At 46.2% G+C, this 24,364-nt stretch overlaps 1 protein-coding gene across 2 annotated transcripts in view; it reads left to right on the top strand.

Moving 5' to 3' along the window:
• The window catches only part of FEZ2 (fasciculation and elongation protein zeta 2), a 473,881-nt gene that overhangs the window by 396,897 nt on the left and 52,620 nt on the right, over nt 1–24,364 (top strand). The window lies entirely within an intron of this gene.

Here is a 24,364-nt window from a genome sequence, read left to right as displayed (position 1 = left end):
CGCCCTAAGGAAAAAAGTTTGAAGCTCACCCCTTTGACCAGTACCCTTGCCCTTGGTGTTGCGTAGTTCGCTCTGACCATCTGTAGGATTTGCTCTCCAAAGCCAAACCTCCGGAGCGTAGGCAAATGAAAGGTCCAATACACCTGGTCAAAGACTTGTTCCGCATCTAGACCTACTAAGATCGCTGGAAACCCTTTTTCCCCTGTCTTTTCTGTTAAGTGTACCACCCTCCTAATGTTGTGATGTGGTTGGCGACCTTTGATAAACCCCGATTGGTCTGGGTGTATTAGATCTAGAAGTGGTTGAACACCTGCCACCCCAGAGTCTTGGACTTGCAGTCTGAAATTTACATTGATTTGAAGGAACTGGAGAAGAATTGAAGCCCTATCTAAAATGTTTATGAATTAATGTGGCGCCTTGGTTGGGGTGAGTCTTTGTCTGAAAGGAGCTGTCAAATGATTATTGGGATCTCCAGATGTGTTTTTCCTGATTATTAATTCGGGGATGATCACCAACTTTAGACACTGGTGCTTAATTTGTAGATGAAAGAGCTGGTATAAGAAATAGGGTTTTTAGTTTGAGAGAAACAAGTACCCACCTCAAGTAACAATAATCAGAACCCATGTCAGGGTGAACTACCAAAGTCACTAAATAAACCTGAGCTCAATCACCTCGTTGCTATGGCACAGAGGAGATCGGCTTAGCTCAGAGGAAAGGTGTAAAATATTTAGGCAGAATCAAAATAGTAAAAAAGGTAAAATGCAAGACAATAAAAATCTCACACTGAATTAGAAAAATAGAGTAAACATTAATAAGCAAAATGACATAAAAATGACAAAAATCAAATAAGGAGAACCAGAGATATGAGTTTTTTAACGTTTTAAGTAGAAATAACGCCAAGAAGCACACAGTGCCAATGATGGTGAATGGTCTTTGCTGAGCAGGACCTAGATTCAATTTTACGCCGACCTCGATGGAGTGTGTGTCGACACTAACTAGGTTTGCCCTTATCAAAGATTTTACCTTCCTAATCCGCCACAAGAGTACACTTTTAAAGCCACCCAGGACCTTGGGGGGAGGCACTTGGAGAATCACTTGGCATCAGGAAGAGTCTAGTCTAGGTTCATTAGCCTCTGATCCGCTGAACAGCTGGTGAAAAGGCCTTGTAGCTTGTTGTCTCTGTAGCTTTAACAAGAGGTCAGCCTTATGACCTTTGAAGCCCACTCTTTGACCTGGATGCAAGACATAACCAGTGCAGTCCTCTTTTCAGGTTGCAGACAGCAGGTTTAGCCCACTTATGCGCTTCCTCAGGTCCAGGAGTGATCTGAAATGGATGCCTGGACATGCTACATTTATGCGCCGCACAAGCTAGTGGGTGGAAATGACTTGAGCACACCCTAACCAATGGGGTAACAGTTTCTGGGACTATCCCTACTTACTTTGGGCATTTTCAAGATGGCGGCAGTCTTCGGCCACACTAAACTTGGGCTCTCAGGGTTGTGAGTGTGTATGGTAAATGTACAATGGTAAATATTGTGTCCTCCCTCATTGAGCACCAATATCCGGTTTGAGGCAGTCCCTGTACCCTCAAGATACTCAGAGGCAAAAGTCTGGTAGAACAAAGCAGAGTTTATCAGCAACCAGGCAGCTGATACACTGGAATTGTTGTGGAATCCACCTCTCACCCTTTGAAGAGTTCCCCAGGATTGCTATGTAAAACCCCAGCAGGCCTCGACACTCCAGCAGAATTTGACACTGATCTCAACAAGAGGCCACTGTGATTGGGCCTGGTGTGGATTTGGGGACTAAAGAAGGGTGAAGGCCTGGGTGTTAGTTATCATTTTCCAGCTGCTTGCAAACTGTAATTAGCATTATTAGATATAATAATTTAATCCAGTGTTTTCCTGTGGAGCAGCCAGCCTTACTACATCGAAAATAGTGTTTGGCTTTCACTGTGAGGTCATGTGCAACAGTAAACAGGGGACCTATCAATTGAAAAGGAAGGTTTTGACCTGTCAAAAAGGACTTATTTTGACAGTTCGAATTGGGAGTTTAAAACTGCACAGCCAGGTTACAAAGGTAGGCCTGGAGACAGTTTGCTGGGTCACTGCAGTGGGTTGACACAATAGGTGCTGCAGCCTACTAGTGGCATTTAATTTATAGGCCCCGTGTAAACTCTGTACCATATACTACGGCTGTTTAGGTTAGTTCAATATGCCAACCAGTTGTATACCACTTTCAACATGCTAAAGTGATGGGGGGGGGCACAAGCACTGTACAACTGGTTAGCAGGAGTGAATTGAGTAGAGTACTATGGCCATCAAAAATAGAGTTAAGTAGAAAGGTAAAACAATCCAGGATAAGTCTGCTGAAAGGGCAAATTTCAAACTGAGGTATAATTGTTTTTGATTTTCCCTTTTGTTTTGCAAGTACATTTGTTTAAATTGTGAATAGGCATGTGCTCCCTTCTCTGTGCTGTTCATTGGTGATGGTGTGGGACATGAATTGGCTGGGGATTTATTGTTGTTTCTTTTGCTTGTATGTCTTATGTGTTATAATTCTTTGTGGTTGAATTGCAGCAGTTATGTGGTTTATGGCTTGCAGCCTACTGTTGAACTGCTGAATACGCACATTTTGCTGTTTTCTCCTTATCCTAATTCATAATCCCAATTTCACCCTTTGTTCCACTTTGGGGCCCTCCGTGTTTAGTGCAAGGGTGCTAGGTATGTGTCTCTTGTGGGTTATTTAAAGTTGGCATTTAAGATTTCTGCTGTAGAACCAATCTCCAACTCGATCTGTGATGTTAAAAACACTTGGTTTATAATATATATTAAATATTGCATTCACGTAAGTTTAACAAAGCCCTTTGTACAATACTTAACTTGTTTCATACATGTTTTAATAATCATTACTTTTTTTTGTCAAAACTGTTTATTGCTGTTTGTTTGCAGATGAGTATTTAAACATACCCAGTACAATATAACAGGCTGACCATAGTTACAGAGCTAATACTTTTTACAGTGTGCTGTATAAAAGTGCCATATTGTACAATCAGTTGTCTCCAAATTTTCCTGAATACTCCTCCTACACCACCCCCGTAATCTAACTTTGGTACATGGATATAATCTTTTCCATAAATTCTAGAGTGCCCTGTGGAGGCCTCATGTAGGTTGTTTAGGCATAGGGCCATGGTGCTCTCTCCCGCGTCAGTCGGTCTTCCTCTACATAACTTCGATTTATAATTGAAACCGGTGCAGGGTGCAACTTCGATTTATAATTGAAACCGGTGCATGCTGCTGGTGCGTGTGGAGCATGCAAAAAGTGGCAATCCCGTGAAGAGGTAACCCACTACGGGCCCCCATACATACTCAAACTTTTTATGGGAGTCAGATGCTATATCTCCCATACGCTCCATCATGATTGCTTGCCACAATCTGGCGTGCCATTGCGTCAGCGAGGGTGCGGATGTGCACTTCTATGCTGCCGCCACCGCCATCTTCATCCGCCCCTAAACACAGCCACATCACCGCCTTGTCATTGTTTGTTTGGTAGCGAGGACTGTTGTGGATCATCCCCAGCAGGATCATCTTGGCGTCATTTGGTATTGGGTATCCCAATATAGTTTTCATTCGGGCCAGTATCGCAGCTCAGAAGGGGCGAATGTTGGAGTAGTCCCACCATATTTGTTTATAGTTCCCCAGCAGGCCACATCCTCTCCAACTTAGGTCCGAAGAGTAGGGAAAAATGTTCTTGAGCTTAGTGGGGGTATAAGTACCAGTCGTACATGAATTTATAGTGTGCTTCCCTCAATCCCATAGAGTGATTACACCTCAAGATGTCTCGCCACAGCCGAGACCAATCCTGGTCATAAAGGGGTTCACCCAGTGTATGCTCCCAATTCGTTACATGGCGTGGCCTGACCGGTGTCAGCGTGGAGAGTAACTGTGCACATAAAAAGGAGCTGCAGTACTTGGCCCCACTGCCCCTCTTAACAAAGTGTCCCAGGGTAGTCAGATCTCTGGTGGCAGCCTCCTTCATGGTCGTCCACATGACCCAATGTTTAAGTTGGGAGAATCTAAATAGTTCCGTATCCGGCAGTTTAAAGTCGTGTTTTCACCAATCAACATTTTAATATTCCCAAATTAAAACAAATCGGAGATTGTTAGGCAATCGCCCTGTCGCCAAGCCTAGTCTGGGCCCAATCGCTGTGCCGCAGGGGACTCCGGGTTGAAATAGATGGGAGGGTAAGGGGAAGGGAATGTGGTTCAACCCTTCTGCCTAGTTATGTCATCCCAAACTCGCAATGTGGTCCGTGTGTACGTGCTCAAGTACACGTTGGGCGGGTGGTCATCTTTGGGTTTCCAAATAAGTCTGAGATGTATTTCCCTGCCACCTCCCTGTCCATGTGTAACCAATGCTTGTCTTATTCTCTTACCGACCACTCTGGTAACACCCTGAGCTGGGCTGCATTATAATAAAGGAAAAAGTCTGGTAGTGCTAAGCCCTCTGCTGTCTTGGCTGTGGGCAAAACCTTATATGGAAGTTGAGCTTGTTGTCCCTGCCAGATAAACCTTGTCACCATGGAGCGGAGGTTAGCGAAGTGTCCCCTGTCCAGTGTGATAGGCAGGCCCTGAACCAAGTAGAGAAGCCTAAGCAATACCATCCTTTTCACAGCCTGTATGCGTCCCAACCACGACAGGTACACTGGTGCCCATGTTTTCCTATCCGTTTTCAGTTGTTGTATCAACAGAGGATAGTAAGCTTTAAATAGCCCTCGATTTACGGGGGTTATTTTTAAGCCCAGATAATTTATGTCCTTCTTAGCCCACTGAAAAGGGGTGTGTGCCTCTAGCGATTCCTTGTCAGCCTGGGACAGATTTAAATTGAGTATACAAGATTTTGTTAAGTTGATGTGAAAGACCCTTCAAGACGCCTCAATTTTTCCATTAGAGGGTGCAGCGATGTGCGGGGGGAGTCAAAGCAAGCAGGACATCATCCACAAATAGAGATATTTTATGCTTAGTGGCACCAAAATGGACACCTTTATTTCTTGTGTGAAGCATATTTCAGCGGCTAAAGGTTCAATGCTCAGTGCAAATAGGAGAGGTGACAGTGGGCACCCCTGCCTTGTTACCCGCCCTAAGGAAAAAAGTTTGAAGCTCACCCCTTTGACCAGTACCCTTGCCCTTGGTGTTGCGTAGTTCGCTCTGACCATCTGTAGGATTTGCTCTCCAAAGCCAAACCTCCGGAGCGTAGGCAAATGAAAGGTCCAATACACCTGGTCAAAGACTTGTTCCGCATCTAGACCTACTAAGATCGCTGGAAACCCTTTTTCCCCTGTCTTTTCTGTTAAGTGTACCACCCTCCTAATGTTGTGATGTGGTTGGCGACCTTTGATAAACCCCGATTGGTCTGGGTGTATTAGATCTAGAAGTATGGTGTCTAGTCGTGTAGCCAAAATATTCTAATAGAGTTTGCTATCAAGATTTAAAAGAGCAAAGGGTCTATTCGAGCCGCACTGTTTGGGGTTTCTGCCTGGTTTGGGCAGGACTGAGATTATTGCTTCAGTCATCGTGGGTGTCACCGCTATATGGTTAAACAAGGTCAACAGATGAGGAAGTAACTTTGATCCATATGTCTTGTAAAATTGACCGTCAGCCCTTCCGGCCCGGAACTTTGTGAGGTTTCAAAGTCCTCAATGCCGCCCGGATCTCCTCCTCTATGATTGGACTTCCCACCCACTCATTTTGTGTTTTCGTTATTTGGGGTAGGTTGTCGTCAGCCAAGTACGCCTGCTGGGCCTGTGCTGTTGTATTCTGCTGCGTATAGTGTTTGGTAGAAACTCCCAAAGATATGTGCCTTGTCAGTGTTTGACCCTGTGGTCCCTCCCTAGCCATCCTCAAGCTCCCCAATGTATTCTTTCTCCCTTTTGACTTGCAATTGTTGCACTTGATGAGAGGCTACTTTGTTGCCCTGATCAGTACCTATCTGCTGCAGTCTCAGGAGAGTAAGTTCCGCCTGGTTGGATCATATGGCGTTTAGTTTCTCCCTTAATGCTGTCACCGTGTGTGTGTGGGCTAGAGTCAGGGTACCTTTTCAGCTGTAGAAAGTTCAGCCTCAAGTAACCATTGTTCAGCGGCTCTGTTTATTCAGGTTAGAGTTTAGGGCAATACAATGACCCCGTATCACCGCTTTGAATGCGTCCCAGGTAGTAGAAGGAGATGTATCCCCTGTTTTGTTGTGAAAGAACTAATCCTGTATTAAGGTGTGCAGTTCATCCCTCAGTAATCTTTCTTGCGTCAGCGAGTTGGGGAAGTACCTGTGTCTACTTTTTTTTTGGGGGGGGGACTGCCAAGTTCAGGGTAGTTTCCAGAAGTGCGTGATCCGATAGTGTAATGGGATGTATGGAGGCTGTGTGAATGGTCTGTACCAGGGTGTTGCTCACAAAAATGTTGTCTATAAGTGAATAACTTCTAAGCAAGTCAGGGAAAAAGGTGTAGTCCCCGCCCTGCGGGTGCCGTATTCGCCATGAGTCCACTAGCCCCAGGTCCTCAAACCTCTCCCTCAGTGGTTTGGAGAAGCTGCCCATGCCATGTGTAGTAGGATGTGTGCTATCTAGATTGGGGTCCCATATCAGGTTAAAGTCTCCCATAAGAATAATGTCCCCTTCTGCGAACTTATCTAAGAAGGACTGTATGAAGGGGATTTGATTGGTGTTTGGGGCGTATTTTGTAGCGAAGGTGCATAGATGGCCTCTCAGCTGGTCTTTAACCATTACTGACCGTCCTTCCTTGTCTGCTTTACAGCCCGACGGGGAGAACTGCAACGATTTGTGGAACATTAACGCTACCCTTTTGTGTTCGGATGTTGTAGATGACCTGTAAATTAGGGGGTAGACTCTGTGGCGCAATCTAAGGTCTTCTGTCTTCTTCAGGTGCGTTTCCTGAGGGGGACACTGTGTCATTCCTCCTATCTGTAATATATTTCCATATTTTTTGGCGTTTAGCGGGGGAATTCAGGCCCTTCACATTCCAAGTTGACATAGTGATCACCATATTCCTACTCAGTGTCGTGTTGCCCATTATTGTTGACCCGGTTATATTGTTGTTTCTCCCTGTCCCCACACCTCTCCTGTAAGGCGGGAGTGATCCCTCCCTCTTGACTCCACCCTGACCCTCCCTTCGGATGTTCCATATACCAATGGGAACTTTTAATGTTTAACCAAACATTACAACATAAATTAATTGTTTCATCATTGTATCATAACTACTTTACTAGTCAGGACGTGGTCTAGTCTGCTTTAGCATATTTATAGTTCTTCCATGAACCACGGGATATGCATCGACGAAACACAGTAAAACAATTCCAGAGGAATGAGTCTGTATGAGTTGCTACCCCTTAGGTCAATATATAGTTCCATAGCGTCCCGTTTATAAACCCGCCCCTCTGAGAGCCTGACGATCCCCTTTTAGCTTATCTTTGTGGATGCCCCTTGGGAAGTTAGTGTATTCATGTGTCCGGAGCGATTCTTGTACAGATCAGATATTCATTGCCTTCTAGCTATCACACCCTTCTGCCGCTTTCTTTTTTTGCTTTGTGTGTTTCTGCGTGTTCCACTGATGCTTTTCTCTGGCTGGTTTAGCTGCTCCGGGAAACTCTTCGAGATTGGAGGTTGATGCCTGTTCTTCTTCTTGGGAGATCCCTAATACTTTTGCTGCTTCTTCAAGGGTGGTAACATGGTATGATTTGTTGTGTACCTCAATTGCTAAACCAAACGGTAAGTCCACCGTTATCTAATTTTTTCTTGCTGCAGCTTATCCATTGCCGGTCTGACTTGTAAGTGCCTGGACAATGTGGCTGGAGCAATGTCCTGAAAGAGTGCCCACAAATCTACCTGGAAGGTGACGTTGTCTGCCTTGAGTGCCGCTTGCAGTATCGGCTCCTTCACCTTAAAAGAGTGGAGTTTGACCAGAACGTCTCTGGGGCGCTTGTGAGGGCCTTCCTGCTGTGGACCCATGTGGTGTACACGTTCAATTGTAACAGTCAGTGACGCATCGTTTAGCAGCTCCGCGAAGATCCCTGATAGAAACGCATCCAGAGTTGGGCTTTCCATTGATTCCGCCAAATTCCATACACAAATATTGTCTCTACTAGACCTGTTTTTAAGGACTTCACACTTAAGGATGGCCGACTGGAGCTGTGGTCCATGAGATGAGATGCTTCTGCCATTATGTGCGCTTGTTGCTCCAGGTCTTGCGCTTTGGCTTCCAAAACCAATGTCCTGGTACCCAAGGAGTCACATCATTTTGGAGAGACAGTATATGTCAGTTGATATCGGCTCTCAAGCTTTCGATGGATGCTGTTAAGTATGTTCTCAGTTCTTTTCTTAATTGCTTCTTGAAGTCCTGTAGGTCCTCCTGGGTTAGGGCCATGGTGGCTTCCGGGGTTGTTTCTTGGCGGACCTCCACCGGTGAAAAGAAGCTGGACACCCTGTTTTGCTGGAACTTCTTCGGTGGCATAGGGGAGACCTGATGGTGAAGCGGTGATGCGCAGACCTGGCACCGTCTGCGCACCAACTTCCCCTAGCTGGGGGCGTAGTTTCAGAGCGCCATTCTGCCAGATAGGGACTCGCTGTCCTTTGGCGCTTTCCGTTTGGCTGGACCCCCGCCGGCTAATATCTGGCCATTATCTCCAGTTGCGCTAAAGTGGGGCCTATCTTGCTAAAAATGCAGTATGGCTACCTTGTATCACAATCTGGGTGTTTCCTGCTTTGAACGTCCCTGGCTTATCTCCCCGGGTCCGCTTAAGGAATGCTGAGGGCCCCGGCCGTCTACATGCTGGAACTTTCCACCATGTCTGGAAGGTTCAGTGTCCCAAAATCTTCAGTGCGCCCATGTTTGCCACTCTGCGCAGTCCCTCTGATTAATAAGGTGCGTAGTGATTGATGATCAAACTTAGCTGCCCGTTTGCTCCCATTGTCGGTGTTCGAGGCATGTGGGCTGCTAAATTCATATCTATAGCATAGATCGCCGCCTAGTGTTGGGTCCGGATGATTGCACATTGTTGTCCTGGAAGAGTCTTCGAAGTATCACGAGATAGGTGGCTCCTCCCCTGGACTACAGTGCGCATGGGCATCGACTCCATCCCCAGATTGTTTTTTTCCGCCATTGGGTTCGGATGTGATTTCGACGTCTCCTGTTCGGAGTCGTTACAAAACTTTTTCAAGGCCAAAAGGCCTTCCTTATACGTCGGTATTGTTCGCGTTCGGTCCCGTTTAACTTCCAACTCGTCGAGTCGGATATCCGGGGAGTCGTGTTACTCTTCGGTGATCGAGGCCCAGTAGACGCAGCAAGACTTCGACGACATGGAGCGGAGTCCTTTCAAGAAATGTCCCGTGTGTGGATCCAAGTACCCACACATCGACGTCCATCCTGTGTGCAACAAGTGCCTGTCGCCGGACCACGACGAGGCCAACTGTATGGCCTGTTCCAGATTTCGATCAAAGAAAACGATTAAGCTTTGGCGCTTGGCGCGCCTCGAGGCCCAGCGATCGGCTCCAGCACCGGTGGACATCTTCGACGCAGATGAGCAAGAGCTTCAGTTGCAAATTTCACGTGCACCGGTGGAGGTCGAGTCCGACTACGAAGCGGACGTCGAAGGCCAAGACCTAGAGGAAATCGTCGATGAGGTAGGAGACGACGAGGAAGCATATGGGGCCATGGAAGATAGCTTGGAGGATGAGCTATGCCCCGTTCGTACTCTTACAAAGGCTCAGGTCGCGGGATCGCCACTCGGCCTTACCCAAGACCTTACACCTCTATCCACGGCCCCGCCTTCAGGCCCGGCTACGGACACCTCAGCGGAGCCGCCATTATCGATATCGAAACCGAAACCATCGGTGTCGACGATAACTAAGATGGCCGAGGCGCCATCGAAACCGAAGACGCCTGCTCCACCATCGACGCCGTCGTCTTCGGAGGCCTCGAAGCCAAAGAAAGCTGTCGACCAGGCAAAGGTGCCGAAGTTGGTAAAGGAGCCAAGCTCGAAGAAGGCCGTCGAGCCGGTCTCAAGCAAAGCGGTCGAGCCGAAATCCAAAAAGGCTGTCGAGCCTGCTTCGGGGAAGTCTGTCGACCCAAAGAACAAGGGGGCCGTCGAGACGAAGTCAGCCAAGGGCGCCGAGCCGAAGTCTGGGGTCCCGACGCCAAAAGCAAAGGATACTGCTCCAACGCCGTCGGCGTCAACGTCCGCGGCCGTGGACAGTGATCGAAGCGCACCAGTCCAGGGTGCTTCTGCGCCTCGCGCAGACAAGCAAAAGTCATCGACGCTCGGGTCTTCCCCTGGAGGCGTACCGAGGGCATCGGTCGGGTCAACGAAACCATCCGCTTCCTTTACGAAGCAGGTCTCGGACTCCCTCAAGCGCATTAAGGACAAGGCACTGGCATCGGAACCGAAGACTCCTTCGCACCGAAGCCGGCTGACCTACCAAAAAAGACCTCGAAGCCGATCCTCTACACGTTACCGCCTAAGGTGGCGCCGAAGGCCTTTGCACCGCGGTCGGTGCCCACTGACTCGGTGTCGGAGTCAACTCCCCCAGCTGGGGGTTTAAGTCATCGACAACCTTTAATTGAAGAGCGGTCGGAACGTTACATCGATGCCGACACCGGGAAACTCACGCTCTACAAGAGGAAAATAACATCACAGCCTTTGGGGTCGTATACTATTCCTCTGAAACGCAAGAGGCCTGCACCAGAAACACCAGTTCTGGTTGAACAGATCCTTACACAGCCTAGGAGGAGTGCAACACCTTCTCCCACTTACTCTGGTGGGGATGAAGGAGAGCAAGATGAGGAGTACAACTTTCCTGCAAACACAGAGCCTGATGAGCAACAAGACTCATGGATGGACACAGGTGATCAAGGGGACCAGCAAGCAGTCCATGATCCTCAGATTTATAACGTGAGGACGTCTCCCACTGAAGATTCTGCGGCATTTAATGCCTTAATTGAAAGGGCAGCTTCAATCATAAAGTGGAAATGCATACTGACCCTGTGGAGGTTGACTTCCTGTTTGACACTTTCTCCACTGCAGAAAAAACAGTCAAGACTCTCCCAATGCTAAAAGGGGTCCTTAAACATGCGGCAGACATTTTCAAAGAGCCCACGAGATCAAGGGTTGTCAACCCTAGAATAGAGAAGAAATACCGGCCGGCACCTGGCGATCCAACCTACATCAAGGGCCAGTTGCCTTTGGACTCTTTGGTGGTCTCTAATGCCCGCAAGAGGGCGAACTCCCAAACCACGGGTGAAGCTCCTCCCCCAGACAAAGAGTCGAAAGTGTTAGAGGCATCGGGGAAGAGGGTTGCGGCTCAGGCGGCCAACATATGGCGCATCTCAAACACGCAGGCTCTGTTGGCCAGATACGATAGGGCTCACTACGACACCCTAGAGCAGCTGTTGCAACACCTTCCGGACCAGTTCAAAGAGGGAGCTGAAATGCTTATCCAGGAGGGAAAGCTCATCTCCAACGCTGCTATCAAGTGTGCGCTGGACGTTGCGGACACGGCAGCGAGGGCAATCAACACTAGTGTGATGTTGAGGCGTCAAGCATGGCTCCGCATCTCAGGGTTCAAGCCAGAGATACAGACTACTATCCTCAACCAGCCCGTTAACCCAGATAGGTTATTTGGACCAGAGGTGGACGCCACCCTGGAAAAGATCAAGAAAGATACAGAGACTGCAAAGTCCATGGGGGCTCTCCAGTCACAGCAATTTAGAGGAAACACTTTTCGTCGCTCAGGCAGTCGAGGTGTTAACAGAGGGCACATGTCGCAGCAGGCGCCATTCAATAAAGGTGGTGCGCAATCCTCGTACCCCAAGCAGAGCAGAGGTGGTTACAGAGGAAACAGTGGCAAAGGTAGAGGCAGAGGCAACAACAGTTCCCGTTCCTCTGCCGCCAACAAACAGTGACTTCCTGTCACTGCCCCCTGACCATCAAACACCTGTCGGGGGTAGACTCCAACAGTTCCTGCCAGTCTGGAAGTCCATCACCACAGACAAGTGGGTCAGGCAACTTATCCAGTTCGGCTATTGTTTAGAGCTGACCTCCACTCCACCAAACATACCCCCACGACAACGTCCTATGTCAGCAGAGCACTTGCACTTATTGCAGCAGGAGGTTCCGGTGATGCTGCAAAAAGGCGCAATAGAGCTCGTGCCAGTGGAGGAAGAAGGCACAGGGGTTTATTCCCTGTACTTCTTAATCCCAAAGATGGACGGCTCACTCAGACCGATTCTAGACCTACGCCCCCTGAACCAGTACATTCTATCAGAACACTTCCACATGTTGACACTGCAGCAGGTTCTTCCATTGTTAAAACAGGGAGACTTCCTCGCAACCTTGGACCTCAAGGATGCTTACTTTCACATACCACTCCACCCATCCCACAGGAAATACCTCAGGTTCACCATCCAAAACAGGCATTACCAGTTCAAGGTCCTCCCCTTCGGAGTGACCACTGCTCCCAGAGTGTTCACAAAATGTCTGGCGACAGTTGCGGCGCACCTCAGGAGACAAAGCATACATGTCTACCCTTATCTGGACGACTGGCTGGTTCAAGCCAAGTCGGCCCAGCAGTGCGCCGCGGACATGTCCCACACCATTCACCTCCTTCACAGTCTGGGATTTTCTCTCAACTATCCAAAGTCGCACCTTCAGCCAGCCCACGTGCGGCAGTATTTGGGCGCGACGATAAATACTCTGGCTGCCACGGCTCAACCGAACCCAGCGAGAATCGACAGCATACAGTCGCTCATCCAGAGGTTCAGACCGCAACACTCCCTTCCAGCGAGAGTGTTCATGCAGTTGATAGGCATGATGGCCTACTGCATCTTCATAGCACGCACGGGTGCATATACGTCCGCTCCAGGAATGCTTGGCACATCAGTGGACTCAGGCTCAAGGACAGTTGAAAGACCTAGTGTTGGTGACCGGTCGGGCATACAACTCTCTGCATTGGTGGAATCCACACAACCTTTGCAAGGGCCGACCGTTCCAAGAGCCTGTGCCACAGATTATCCTGACAACGGACGCATCTCTCCAGGGATGGGGAGCTCATGTGCTCCACTACAGGGTGCAGGGACTATGGACGACGCAGCAAAAGAAGATGCACTTCAACTATCTAGAACTGATGGCAATCTTCATGGCGCTAAAGTCCTTCAAAGTACATCTGTGCAACAAGGTCGTGTTGATCCGGACGGACAACATGACAGCCATGTACTACATCCAAAAGCAGGGAGGTACACACTCTCCACAGTTGTCTCATCTGGCTCAGAGCATGTGGAAGTGGGCCATTCAGAGAAACATCTTCCTCATGGCCGAACACCTCCCGGGCACGGACAATCAGATGGCGGATCTGCTCAGCAGGTACAGCCACCAGATGCACGAGTGGGAGTTACATCCATCAGTACTCCGCCCGTACTTCCAGCAGTGGGGTCATCCAGAGATAGACCTCTTTGCCACAAGGGAAAACGCAAAATGCCAAAGCTTTGCCGCCAGGTTCCCTCACCCACAGTCGCAGGGCAATGCGATATGGATGAACTGGTCAGGCAAATTTGCGTAAGCTTTTCCCCCAGCACCTCTCATCCCGCTGGTGGCAAGAAAGCTAAAGCAACACTCGATGACACTCATCCTGGTTGCTCCAACGTGGGCACGCCAACCATGGTACACCACGTTTCTAGAACTGTCCGTGGTACCGCATCAAAGGCTACACCTCACGCCCGCGGCTCTTGACGCAGAACCATGGCGACATTCAGCATCCAGATCCGCAACAGCTCAATCTGGCGATCTGGCTCCTGAGGTCTTAGAGTTTGGCTACCTTAATTTGCCCCCGGAATGCATGGACATCATCCGGGAGGCAAGAAAGCCCACTACCAGAGCTTGCTATGCAGCGAAATGGAAGCGGTTTGTCATTTACTGTACAGAACGCAATATCAACCCGCTGGATGCATCCATTCCTAATATCATCTGCTATTTGTTACATCTTTACAAATGCAATCTAGCATATACTTCCATTCGGATACACTTATCCGCCATAGCGGCTTACCTCCAAAACAGGCAGCATCTCTCTGTCTTCAGGGTGCCTGCCATTAAAGCGTTCCTAGAAGGGCTGAAGCGGGTCATCCCTCCCAGGACCCCGCCAGCTCCTGTGTGGAACCTCAATGTGGTACTCACCAGATTGATGGGTCCCCCGTTTGAGCCTCTGCATTCATGTGAGATTCAGTTCCTCACATGGAAAGTGGCTTTTCTCATTGCCATCACGTCTCTGAGACGTGTTAGTGAGCTACAAGCGCTCACAATACAAGAGCCATTTATACAAATTCATTCGAACAGGGTGGTGCTGCGCACTAACCCCAAATTTCTTCCGAAGGTGGTGTCGCAGTTTCATGTCAATCAAACCATCGAACTGCCCGCATTCTTTCCTAACCCAGAAACAGTTGCGGAAAGAATGCTCCATACGCTTGATGTCAAAAGAGCGTTAATGTACTATATTGACAGAACACAACATTTTAGGAAAACACAACAACTTTTTGTTGCCTTCTCAGCCCAACACAAAGGCAACCCCATTTCCAAAGCAGGAATAGCCAGGTGGATCGTTAAGTGTATTCACATTTGCTATCAGAAAGCTAAGCGCACTTTAACGGTCCCCCCCCAGGGCACACTCCACACGCAAGTTGGGTGCCTCCATGGCATTCCTAGGTAACATTCCTTTGGAAGACATTTGTAGAGCAGCCACATGGTCTACACCACATACGTTTACCAAACATTACTGTGTAGATGTGCATTCCAAACAGCAGGCAGCTGTAGGACAGGCTGTTCTTAAGACACTTTTTCAAACTTCTGCAGCTGGCACGGGCGGCCGCCGTTAATGGAGGGACTGCTATGTATTCTATGCTATAGATATGAATTTAGCAGCCCACATGCCTCGAACTGAATATGCTACTTACCAGTATGCATCTGTTCTTGGCATGTAGGGCTGCTAACATTCATATCGCCCGCCCTCCTCCCCGGCGCCCGTAGCGGCTGCAGACCTTTCTTGCATTCAATCTCACGCATGGCCATCGTTTACACTATTACACTCCATCTTTGCCACAATGGCTAAAAACAATCTGGGGATGGAGTCGATGCCCATGCGCACTGTAGTCCAGGGGAGGAGCCACCTATCTCGTGATACTTCGAAGACTCTTCCAGGACAACAATGTGCAATCATCCGGACCCAACACTAGGCGGCGATCTATGCTATAGATATGAATGTTAGCAGCCCTACATGCCAAGAACAGATGCATACTGGTAAGTAACATATTCATTTCTGCTCTATTTGTCTCGACCCGGCGCCATCTTGATGCCAGAGACAATGGTCCTTAACCAATACTTACAAATAATAATACTCAATAATATTGTTTACAGTTTAGAGCTGATTAAGTTTCAAGCTGCTGGAAATCAAACCAAAAGGAAAAGACATTTCAAATAATGTGCACCAGACAAATATTTAGAACTGAAATTCATAGATTTATTCCATAGTATTAAAGGTTATTTTCTTTTTTGAAAAGTAAACACAAAACAACATTTTCAACACACATGTTGCCTTGAACGAACGTGCAAAGAAAATAGTGCTCAAGGGTTGTGAGTGGGGATAAAACTCCCAAGTGTTGGGTAGAAAGGAGAAGGGATTTAGAAAATTAGACGTAGTGAGATTGATAAGAGATTATCAATCAAGGGTGCTCTGGCCCAAGAATTATTTTACAAGGTCTATTTACAATATTTCTATGAAGCTGGCTTTACAAATATTATTCATTTCAAGCAAAACGTAATTGGGTCACAGTGATCTTACCAAACTAACCTGATGTACTCCAGAAGTATTTTCTGTAAGGCAAATTTCAAACTTTTAGCTGCCATCTGATTTTGACTGAGCTCTAATTAAAACATATTTATCTCATTAAGTAGATTATTTCCATACTTATTCTGTGTTATGCTGTCCTTCAGGAGGAGTTGTTCTTGCTTCAAAAACTGTCCCTGCTGTTGCCTGCAGAAAAGTAAATGATTTCCCTGCTGCTATTTTAACCATATTATTTTGTGAACTGAAGTGGCATTTTATTTGAGTAAGGCTTGCTCATGGCAACCAGAGCTAACTCCTTATCTCCTCGAGCTTCCTTGTGTCTCTTTTTGAGCCTGCATGGCTTTTTTTCAATTTTGACCGTTGTGTTCGGGTCAGCCATTTGAAGGATAATTTTGATTATTGTTTGACAAAGCTCTTCTAGTTTCTCTCAAGACTGAGAATTCTTAGATTTCCCGCCCTGGCCATGTTTGCCAAATGCTCCAGTTTACCTTCTGGTTGAAAGATTAGTGGCTAGGTATTCCGAGAATTTAGAAAGAGCTGTGAATAGCTTTGCCTCAAAAAATACAACATATCTCATTCCTCACTAGGTGCAACGTTAAGGCTTTCATATTTCCTTCATAAATATCAGCCTAGCCTGTGGAGCATTTGCCTTCCTTGTAAGTGCAGTGTAAAGTTTCCGAATCTAGTCGTCATTTGATAGTCTTCCAGTGCCCCCGATCCTCTGCCTTTAGATTGGTTACCTGGAAACGAAGCAGAACGTAATCATGGTCCCATTTGTTTTAACTTTACTTTATGCTATGTCTGAACCTGTTCCACGTGTTATTCTGAAGAAGTAATTCCTCTTTTCAGCTCTAAAAAATAATCAATGGGAACACTTGTGTCTACTTTTATTTGCAGGTGCTAAGGTTGCCACCACCTTGCGGCATGCCTAACACCTAATGAAATGTATTTTTCACACTCTGGGAACTCTAGGTGTCACTGTTCATATTTTGGCCCTTGCCCACTCCTCTAGTTCATCTGAAGGAACTGCATGGTCCTCATTTGCTCAGGATTGTGCTATGTTGTGTGCCAACAGGCTCATCATTCTCTGTCTGCTTGGAGTGCTCCAGTGCCAGTACAGGCATTCCACTGTAACATCATCTCTAGTGGTACAGACTGGGCGGGACCCAGAGTCACCTCATCTTTTTAGATCTCGGCTCTAGACTGCGCATGTGCTGTCTCGAAGAGACGTGTTGTAGATACTTTGTGGGCTTCACTCCACCCATAAGTTTCCTATTTGCTGGCTCCATCGTAGCTCTCCTGGTCTTTCTCCCCATTTGTCCATTGCAAGCATGCGTTTTGCCTCTTCCTGTGTTCAGCCCTCCCCGAGAACGTGGACCAATTACTATTATCCATCCACTGCTTCCATTTTAGATTGTTTTTTGTTTTGAGCACTTAACACATGCTCTCGTGTTTTCAGTCGCTCCAACAGCCCTGTAAATCTTGTTCTTAGGTCGTCACATTGCGGATCATTCAAAGACTGAGATCAAATGTCAGACTCTGTTTTCAGAGGGCGCCTGTTTCGTGCCCCAACCCTCTTCCGCTTCACTGCTTGTTTTATTAAGGACCCAGTGTTGCTTGCCCGTCGCTGGAAAGAAAAGTCATCACTGTGTGAGGCACAACCTTCCTGATATTATTACTTGATAGGCTGCTGAAAGATGGACCAAATGGGCTCCCTGTGAGGCATTAGCCATTGCTTTAGTCTATGGTGCCTCGCTCACAGATATTATGCACGCATTATTTTTCTCTCCTTTTTTGTTGATTCTACCTTCTTATTCCTTTTCTTACTCTCCATTCTTTTTGCTCTATTTCTCCGTGTTCCTTTTGTTCTGTAGTCACTGTTTCCTTTCATCTGAACATTACTTATTTCCACCTTTGTCTATCTCATCATGCCCTTTTCCCCTTTCTCTTCTTTTCTGTCTCCTTGCTCCTATTGTTCCTCTTGAACTCTTTTAATCTCCTTTACTTTTTTCATCCTCTGTCCATTTTGTACTGTCTCTATTTTTCTTAGCTTTTTCTCCTTTCTCTTTATTTTTTGTCCTCATGTTAAAAAAAACTAACTTGTACACCATATGCTCTTTCTCCCCTCCCCGCTCCGTAATTGTACCAGCTACAGAAGACTAATGCACTAGTGGACTTATTAGCGTAGGGCACAAGCATCTTCTATATGCGCCAGACTTAGGTATGATTCATTCATTGATTAAGGCATCGTCCACACCCAGAAGCTGCCCCGGATTCTGTTAGAAAGCAACATCCGGGTGTATAAACATTCACAGCAACCATCTCTTGAAGCCGGCAGCTCTATCTGGGCTGCAATGACAGCACATGGTTATATTCTGCCTGAGGCCTCTCTTGTCTTGCTATCTGCTTGCTTTGGTCAGTACTGTTAAAGTTTTTGTATATGTCTTTGCAAGCAAAGCCAATAGGTATGCCACTCAATAACACATGGATAAAAGACAATAACATTGACAACTCCAATAGCTCTCAGATTGCCGGGACTTATGGGCTTTGCCAATTCTTGTTCTCTCTTGCAGCCTAGAGGCAATGCTACTTCAACAGGATGTGACACTGCTCTTTCTGCCACAACGGGATACAATCCTCCAGGAGCAACTAGTTGGCAGAGAGAATGGGAGAGCTTTTTCAAGTGGAGCGTGTCACATAGTCTCAAAATGAAGAAGGCATTTTGAACTCCTTATGCTCCTCCTTATTTCCTCCTTCTCATCTCCCTTTTCTTTTGGCCTGCTTTTGTCATATAACATGGTTGTGTGGTGCAGAGCACTTTGATCTATGCACAGACATTTACCAGCTTAGAAAGAAGCATACCATTTTGTTGTGCAGGTGAGTGCATGCATTTTTTCGTTTTTGTATCCCTGAAATTCTTAGACCTTGGTCTCCTGGTCTAACAAACATACCAAAGATGGTTGCAAAAAGCAGCAGTTGGTGGACAAGTGTAGTGATTTTGGAGCGATTTATCACTGATATAGTCAAAGCAAGTAAATAGTTTTTTTCTATGGCTTATATATGCCTTGAATTATGATATATACACGCAGCACATATTTTACGTTTCTTGTCCATTTCTGTTTCCCCCTATGCCCATGTAGTCACTACTGTGGTTTTTGTTTACTTATAAAACCTACTCCTTGTTCTATACTTTTCAGTTATTTAAAAAAAAAAATGCCTGAAAATTAAGAAGCTCTCAATTCTGGGATCGGTTTTCTAAATTCAGTAAGGAAATCCATAGCATGGATTTAAAGGCATAACAGTATGCATTAGTTTGAGGGTTCGTGCAATACTCAAAGAATAATCCCTTGTAAATTTGGATCGAACACCATTGGTATTCGGGGGATCTTTAACTTGAGCTAACAGTCTATGTTATGTTCACAAAAGGTTTGTTTTTAACTTGAATCTGATTGATAAGAGTCTTCATGAGGCTTGGTAAACAGTGGTGTCAAAAGTTATTCTTCATTAGGAATGACTCCTCTTAACCACTATCTGGGGAGTTTCTTCTGAATTCTGGTAACCATTGTTTTTTGCCCATGAAGACCTGACTTCCGTTGCTGGCCTGTAAAGTTTTTAGATTTAGCCTACAGACACATTTAAGTGGATGTTGATAACAGCTCGTATGGACCATACCTAAATTTACAGTGGGTATTAGGCATGGTTGTGTTTTTCTCACCTCTGGAGTATAGTCTCTTTACGATCATTTATACTGAATGATTAGCATCCATCGCTGTTCACTTTCAGGGAACATCTTTTTTCTTTTTGTTCCAGTACTTTCAGATGCTTTCTTTCCATTCCCTGGTGTGGTTCTTCTCCCCCTCAAATTCCTGCCACCACCGTGTGCTCGTGTTGCTTCTCCTTCCCCACCCCAAGCTCATCCATTGCTTCCTGCACACTAGATATGTTTGTATTTATTTTATTTCCTCCTCCCGCCTCATGCTCTTCAATCACTCCTCTGCCTGCTCTATGTTGTTCCCCTCCCCGCAGTGTCTTCTCCCCATTTCCTTCTTCACCCCTCTTATAATGTTCGTTAAAGTTTTTTTCTTAAATCTTTTTCAGGTCTTGGTAGCTGCCATTCGGTGCTGGGCAGCTTCTTTTTTTAAAAGCACTTTTTGTCCACATTTAATTTTTTCGAATGTATTTACTTTTCCAGGTTGTGTGTGCCAGCATGGAGCAATAAATAAAACATATAAACAAAATGAATAAAATGAAGGCTTTGTCGTGCTGTATGTTAATGATGCATGGTGTGCCATTTTGTGGCCGACGGTCATTGAGTTCTATCCTTGATTCTCATGTTGGCATGAGCAAATGCATGACTGGTATTGTAAACTGCCAATAACTAAAATACTATGAACATGGGCGAGAGCAAGGAAGATAAGGGAGTGCGTCCTTTTCCCTACATTAGGAATTAATACAACAACACGGACGGGCCCGTAGGTCCTTAGAAACTTCCTATTTAGTATGAATTACTAGAGTGCAGAAAAACCATTAAGGTTATTAGAAGAACCCTCATCCACCAACCTGGTTGATGGCATGCTTCATCATAGGGTTCCCAGCTGGCCTGCCGAATGCAACCCAGCTGTGCTACAATGCCTGATTACAGCGGAGCGGATTTTGTGAATGTGGAAAAAGTGTGTAGTTAAAAATGCTTCTAAGGTGCCCAAGCGGGTAATAATTTAATTGTAGGGCCTTAGGACACATTAAAACCAAAGTGAGATATTATGAAGATGAAAATGATTTCCTATATCTGTCTAAAAATGGGTCGACATTTTTCAGCCTCTGGATTGTTTAGGGAGGCTTTCTTCAGGACCGTGATAGTAAGAACAGTGCTGTGGCTTAAAAAAACATTTTGATGCCACATGAGTGAATGGTTGATATTCAGCACACTCGCTAAGGTGTGTTGTGCATGTTGTGAAATGACCGTACTTACTGACCAACAAGATGGTAACAATCTGTAAGGAAAAAATGGACATACAACATAAATCGACATACATAACAAATAGAGAGGGATGCCATACCAATTGCTTGGCTCTACGATTCATACGTACGTCCTGTGCTCACAGAAGCACTCTTGTATGCATACGTGCTCGGAATGTGGGTGTCTCAATAGAACGTCGTAGTTTACAGATGTACTGTGGACACTCATGAAGGCCCGATTTCGTGCATGGTGTAGTGGCAGCATGCAAGACAATTGGTGCATAAGTACCGTGCGTAGTCACAAGTATGCGCATTAGTGAAAAACATGTGAACTAGGTGAAATTTCACTGCCACATATTGATTGCTGTTATGCTAACTAAGATATACTAATTTATGAAAAATGCATCTACAAAACAGTACTTATTAGTATGGTTTGTAGGCATAATGTAATAGATGGCTGAGCGCTTAAAACGACTTGTAAGCGCTAGTATAGCCAGGCTTGCAATAGGAGTACTGGTTGCACAGGAAATTGATAAACATGGGCAGAATTCAGGATGCTAAAGATATATAATTAATCTGTTACATTTTTCGTTACAAAACGTGATCAAACGGATCCCAGAAGGGGGGGGGGCTCTTGTAGTCAAACACTACAAAGCATAATTTGGCACGGAGCGCTATAGTACGCCATTAAATGTAGGTAAGGATCTACTGCTAACTGAGGCACGCTTAAGCACTTACTTCGTCAAGTAGAACCTCCTGTGTGCAAACCTACTTGGGGCTTCAAGAGGAGCTCGCCGATGCCGACCTCCGTTTGTTTCCTGATTTAAAGCAAGTGCCGGTAAACGTGTGGGTGTGATTACGCTGGATGACGTAGTCGTGGGACGTGGCAACATCACCGCGAAGTAACGTGTAATAGGAATAGAGCGCTAACTCTCTGGGTGTGACCTAGTTCTAGGAGGATGTTAATGAAAGCTGACTTTGCGAGAAGCACGTAACGTGCGAAAATATCCATTGCAAAGATGGTTTGATTGAGAGATTTACCAAAAACAGAAATATTCTGTATGTTATATCTTATATCCCATACAGTTTCAAGGGTGGCACTTTTAGAAAACATTGGTGGAAAAGATTGTATTTAGGTCAGAGAGGTGCCAAGTGCATACAATAAAAAGGTATTTGCAAAATGGAGTTTCACAACTAATATCCCCTTAATTTATCGAGAAATGTTAACACTAGGCACAATTTGTGAATCTACCCAAGAGGTGCCAGATACACAGAATATAGGTGCAATACGGTATGTTATGTCGTTAGAGGTATCCCCATAAATGTGGAGAATTTAGATGTTGCTTGAAGGATCTGGTGAAAGTTTATTAGCTTCCACCCGAAGGTCAATAGGTACCATACAGTGAGTCTTAAAATTACCGTGTAACATGTATATGCTATATACCGTCATAGCACCTATAAAAATGGTACCATATGGGGGGGGGATTACCCTGAGGTGTTTGTACAGTAAATAATCAGTGGATATATAGGTTATCTTCATCTTTCTAAATAGTGAATGTTACAGTGGTAAATATAAAGAGGTAGCAAAGTACTCCACAATTAGATTATTATATATCCATTTTGAGTATTGGTTTTATTAGAAACTGTTGGTCTGAAACAACGATAATATCAGAACAGTGAAAAACAAGTCTTACTCTGATTTCATTGCATGGAAGCTGACACTTCTCTGTTCTTCGTCTAAATGACCATAGTGTCCAGAGACAGTGTGTTGTGGTGGAAGGGTTGGAAGTGATCTGTCTTTACAATGGTTCTCCAAAGATCCATGAGGGGGAGTGTAATGGTGGATGTTGAACTGCAATCTCCTTTTCCTCCCCTACCTCCCTTAGGTGTATATAGACCTGTGGGAAGTGGTGGAGGGCAAGTGCCACTAAGATGTTTCCACCTGCCCTCATCTGCAACCATGTACAGGGTTTGTAGAAACTTCATAAGCAATTCGACCTTTGCTGTCACTGTCAATGGTGTCAGTGGAACCCTTCATGGGAAACATCCTGACTTCAATCAACTCAGATGTGTAAAGCGTGGCTAATCACTCTCGAGGTTATCCAGGCGCAAGGTTCTTGCTGGGCTCATTTGAATAGCCAGGTCTTAAATCCCTTTCTGAATTCCGGTGAGAAGATATTTGGAGCTGCAGAGGAAGGTCGTTCCAGGACTTGGCGCCGAGGTAGGAGAAGGAGCATCCTCCAGCCTACCTTTGGCGGATTTGCGTAGTGTGGTCAAGGGCGAAGGAGCATAGATGTTTGGCAGGTTGGTGGAAATTAAGGTGGCGATTGATGTATGCAGGTCCTAGGTCATGCAGGGCCTTTTAGGCATGGGTCAGCATCTTGAATTGCCATCTTTTCAGGATGGGGAGCCAGTAGAGGTTTCCTAGGTGGGTCAGTTTGGGGAGGATGAGTCTGCTAGCTGAAATCTGTATTGTCTGGAGTTTCTTCAGGAACTGGGTATTGGCTCCTGTGTAAAGTGTATTGCCGTAGTCCAGCAGGCTGGTGATTAGGGCTTTACTGACAGTTTTCTTTGTGGTGACGGGAAGCCACCTAAAGATCTCTCATATGCGAAGGACGTGGAAGCAGGCATAGGAGACTGCATTTATCTGGGGTTTCATAGTGAGTTTGCTTTCTAGGATGATGCTAAGTTGTGGGTGTGGTCTGTCAGGGTGGGTGGGGGTCCGAGTTCGGAGGGTCACAAGGTATCTTTCCATGAGGAGGTGGTTTTCTCAAAAATCCGCACTTCGTTCTTGTCTGTGATGAGTTTCAGGCAGTTGGTTTTCATCCAATTATGACACTCATCATGCAGTTGTGGAAGTGGATCCTGGTTGTGGCTGGGTCTTATGAGTGCGAGAGGCTGAGCGGGATGTCGACTGTGTAGGATATGATGTTGAGGCTATTGATTCTGACTATGTTGACTAGGGGGCGTCATATAGGTGTTGAACAGGGTGGGGTTGAGGGATGAACCTTGAGGGATGCCAAAGATGATGCTCTTGGGTTCCGACTTGTAGGGTGCTTGTCTGGGTCTGTCCTGTGAGGAAGGATATGATCCATTTGAGGGTATCACCCTGGATCCCGATGAGGTGAATTTTCTTTATATGGGTGTGGTGGGATATGGTATTGAGCGCTACTCAGAGGTCGAGGAGGATTAGGGCTGCTGTTTCTCCCTGGTCAAGGAGGATGCTGATGTTCTCATTGGCAGCTATCAGGGCGGTCTCTGTGCTGTTGTTGGCTGGGAACCTGGATTGGGAGGTGTCCAACAGGTTGTTTCTCTCTAGGCGTTTGGTGAGCTGGCGGTTGATGGCCTTCTCGAGGACTCTGCCGACGATGGGGAGCAGAGAGATGGGGCGGTAGTTCTTGAGTTTGCTGGGATTGGCGGACATTATCTTGCGGAAGGGACTGACCTCTGTGTGTTTCCATTCGTAGAGGAGGACCGCCGTAGTGATAGAGGTGTTGAGAATTGAGGTGAGTTTGC

This window comes from Lissotriton helveticus, chromosome 6 (genome assembly GCF_964261635.1).
Source record: "Lissotriton helveticus chromosome 6, aLisHel1.1, whole genome shotgun sequence".
Lineage (NCBI taxonomy): Eukaryota > Metazoa > Chordata > Amphibia > Caudata > Salamandridae > Lissotriton > Lissotriton helveticus.
Note: the sequence above shows the minus strand (reverse complement) of the source record. Positions and strands in the feature narration are given on the sequence as shown.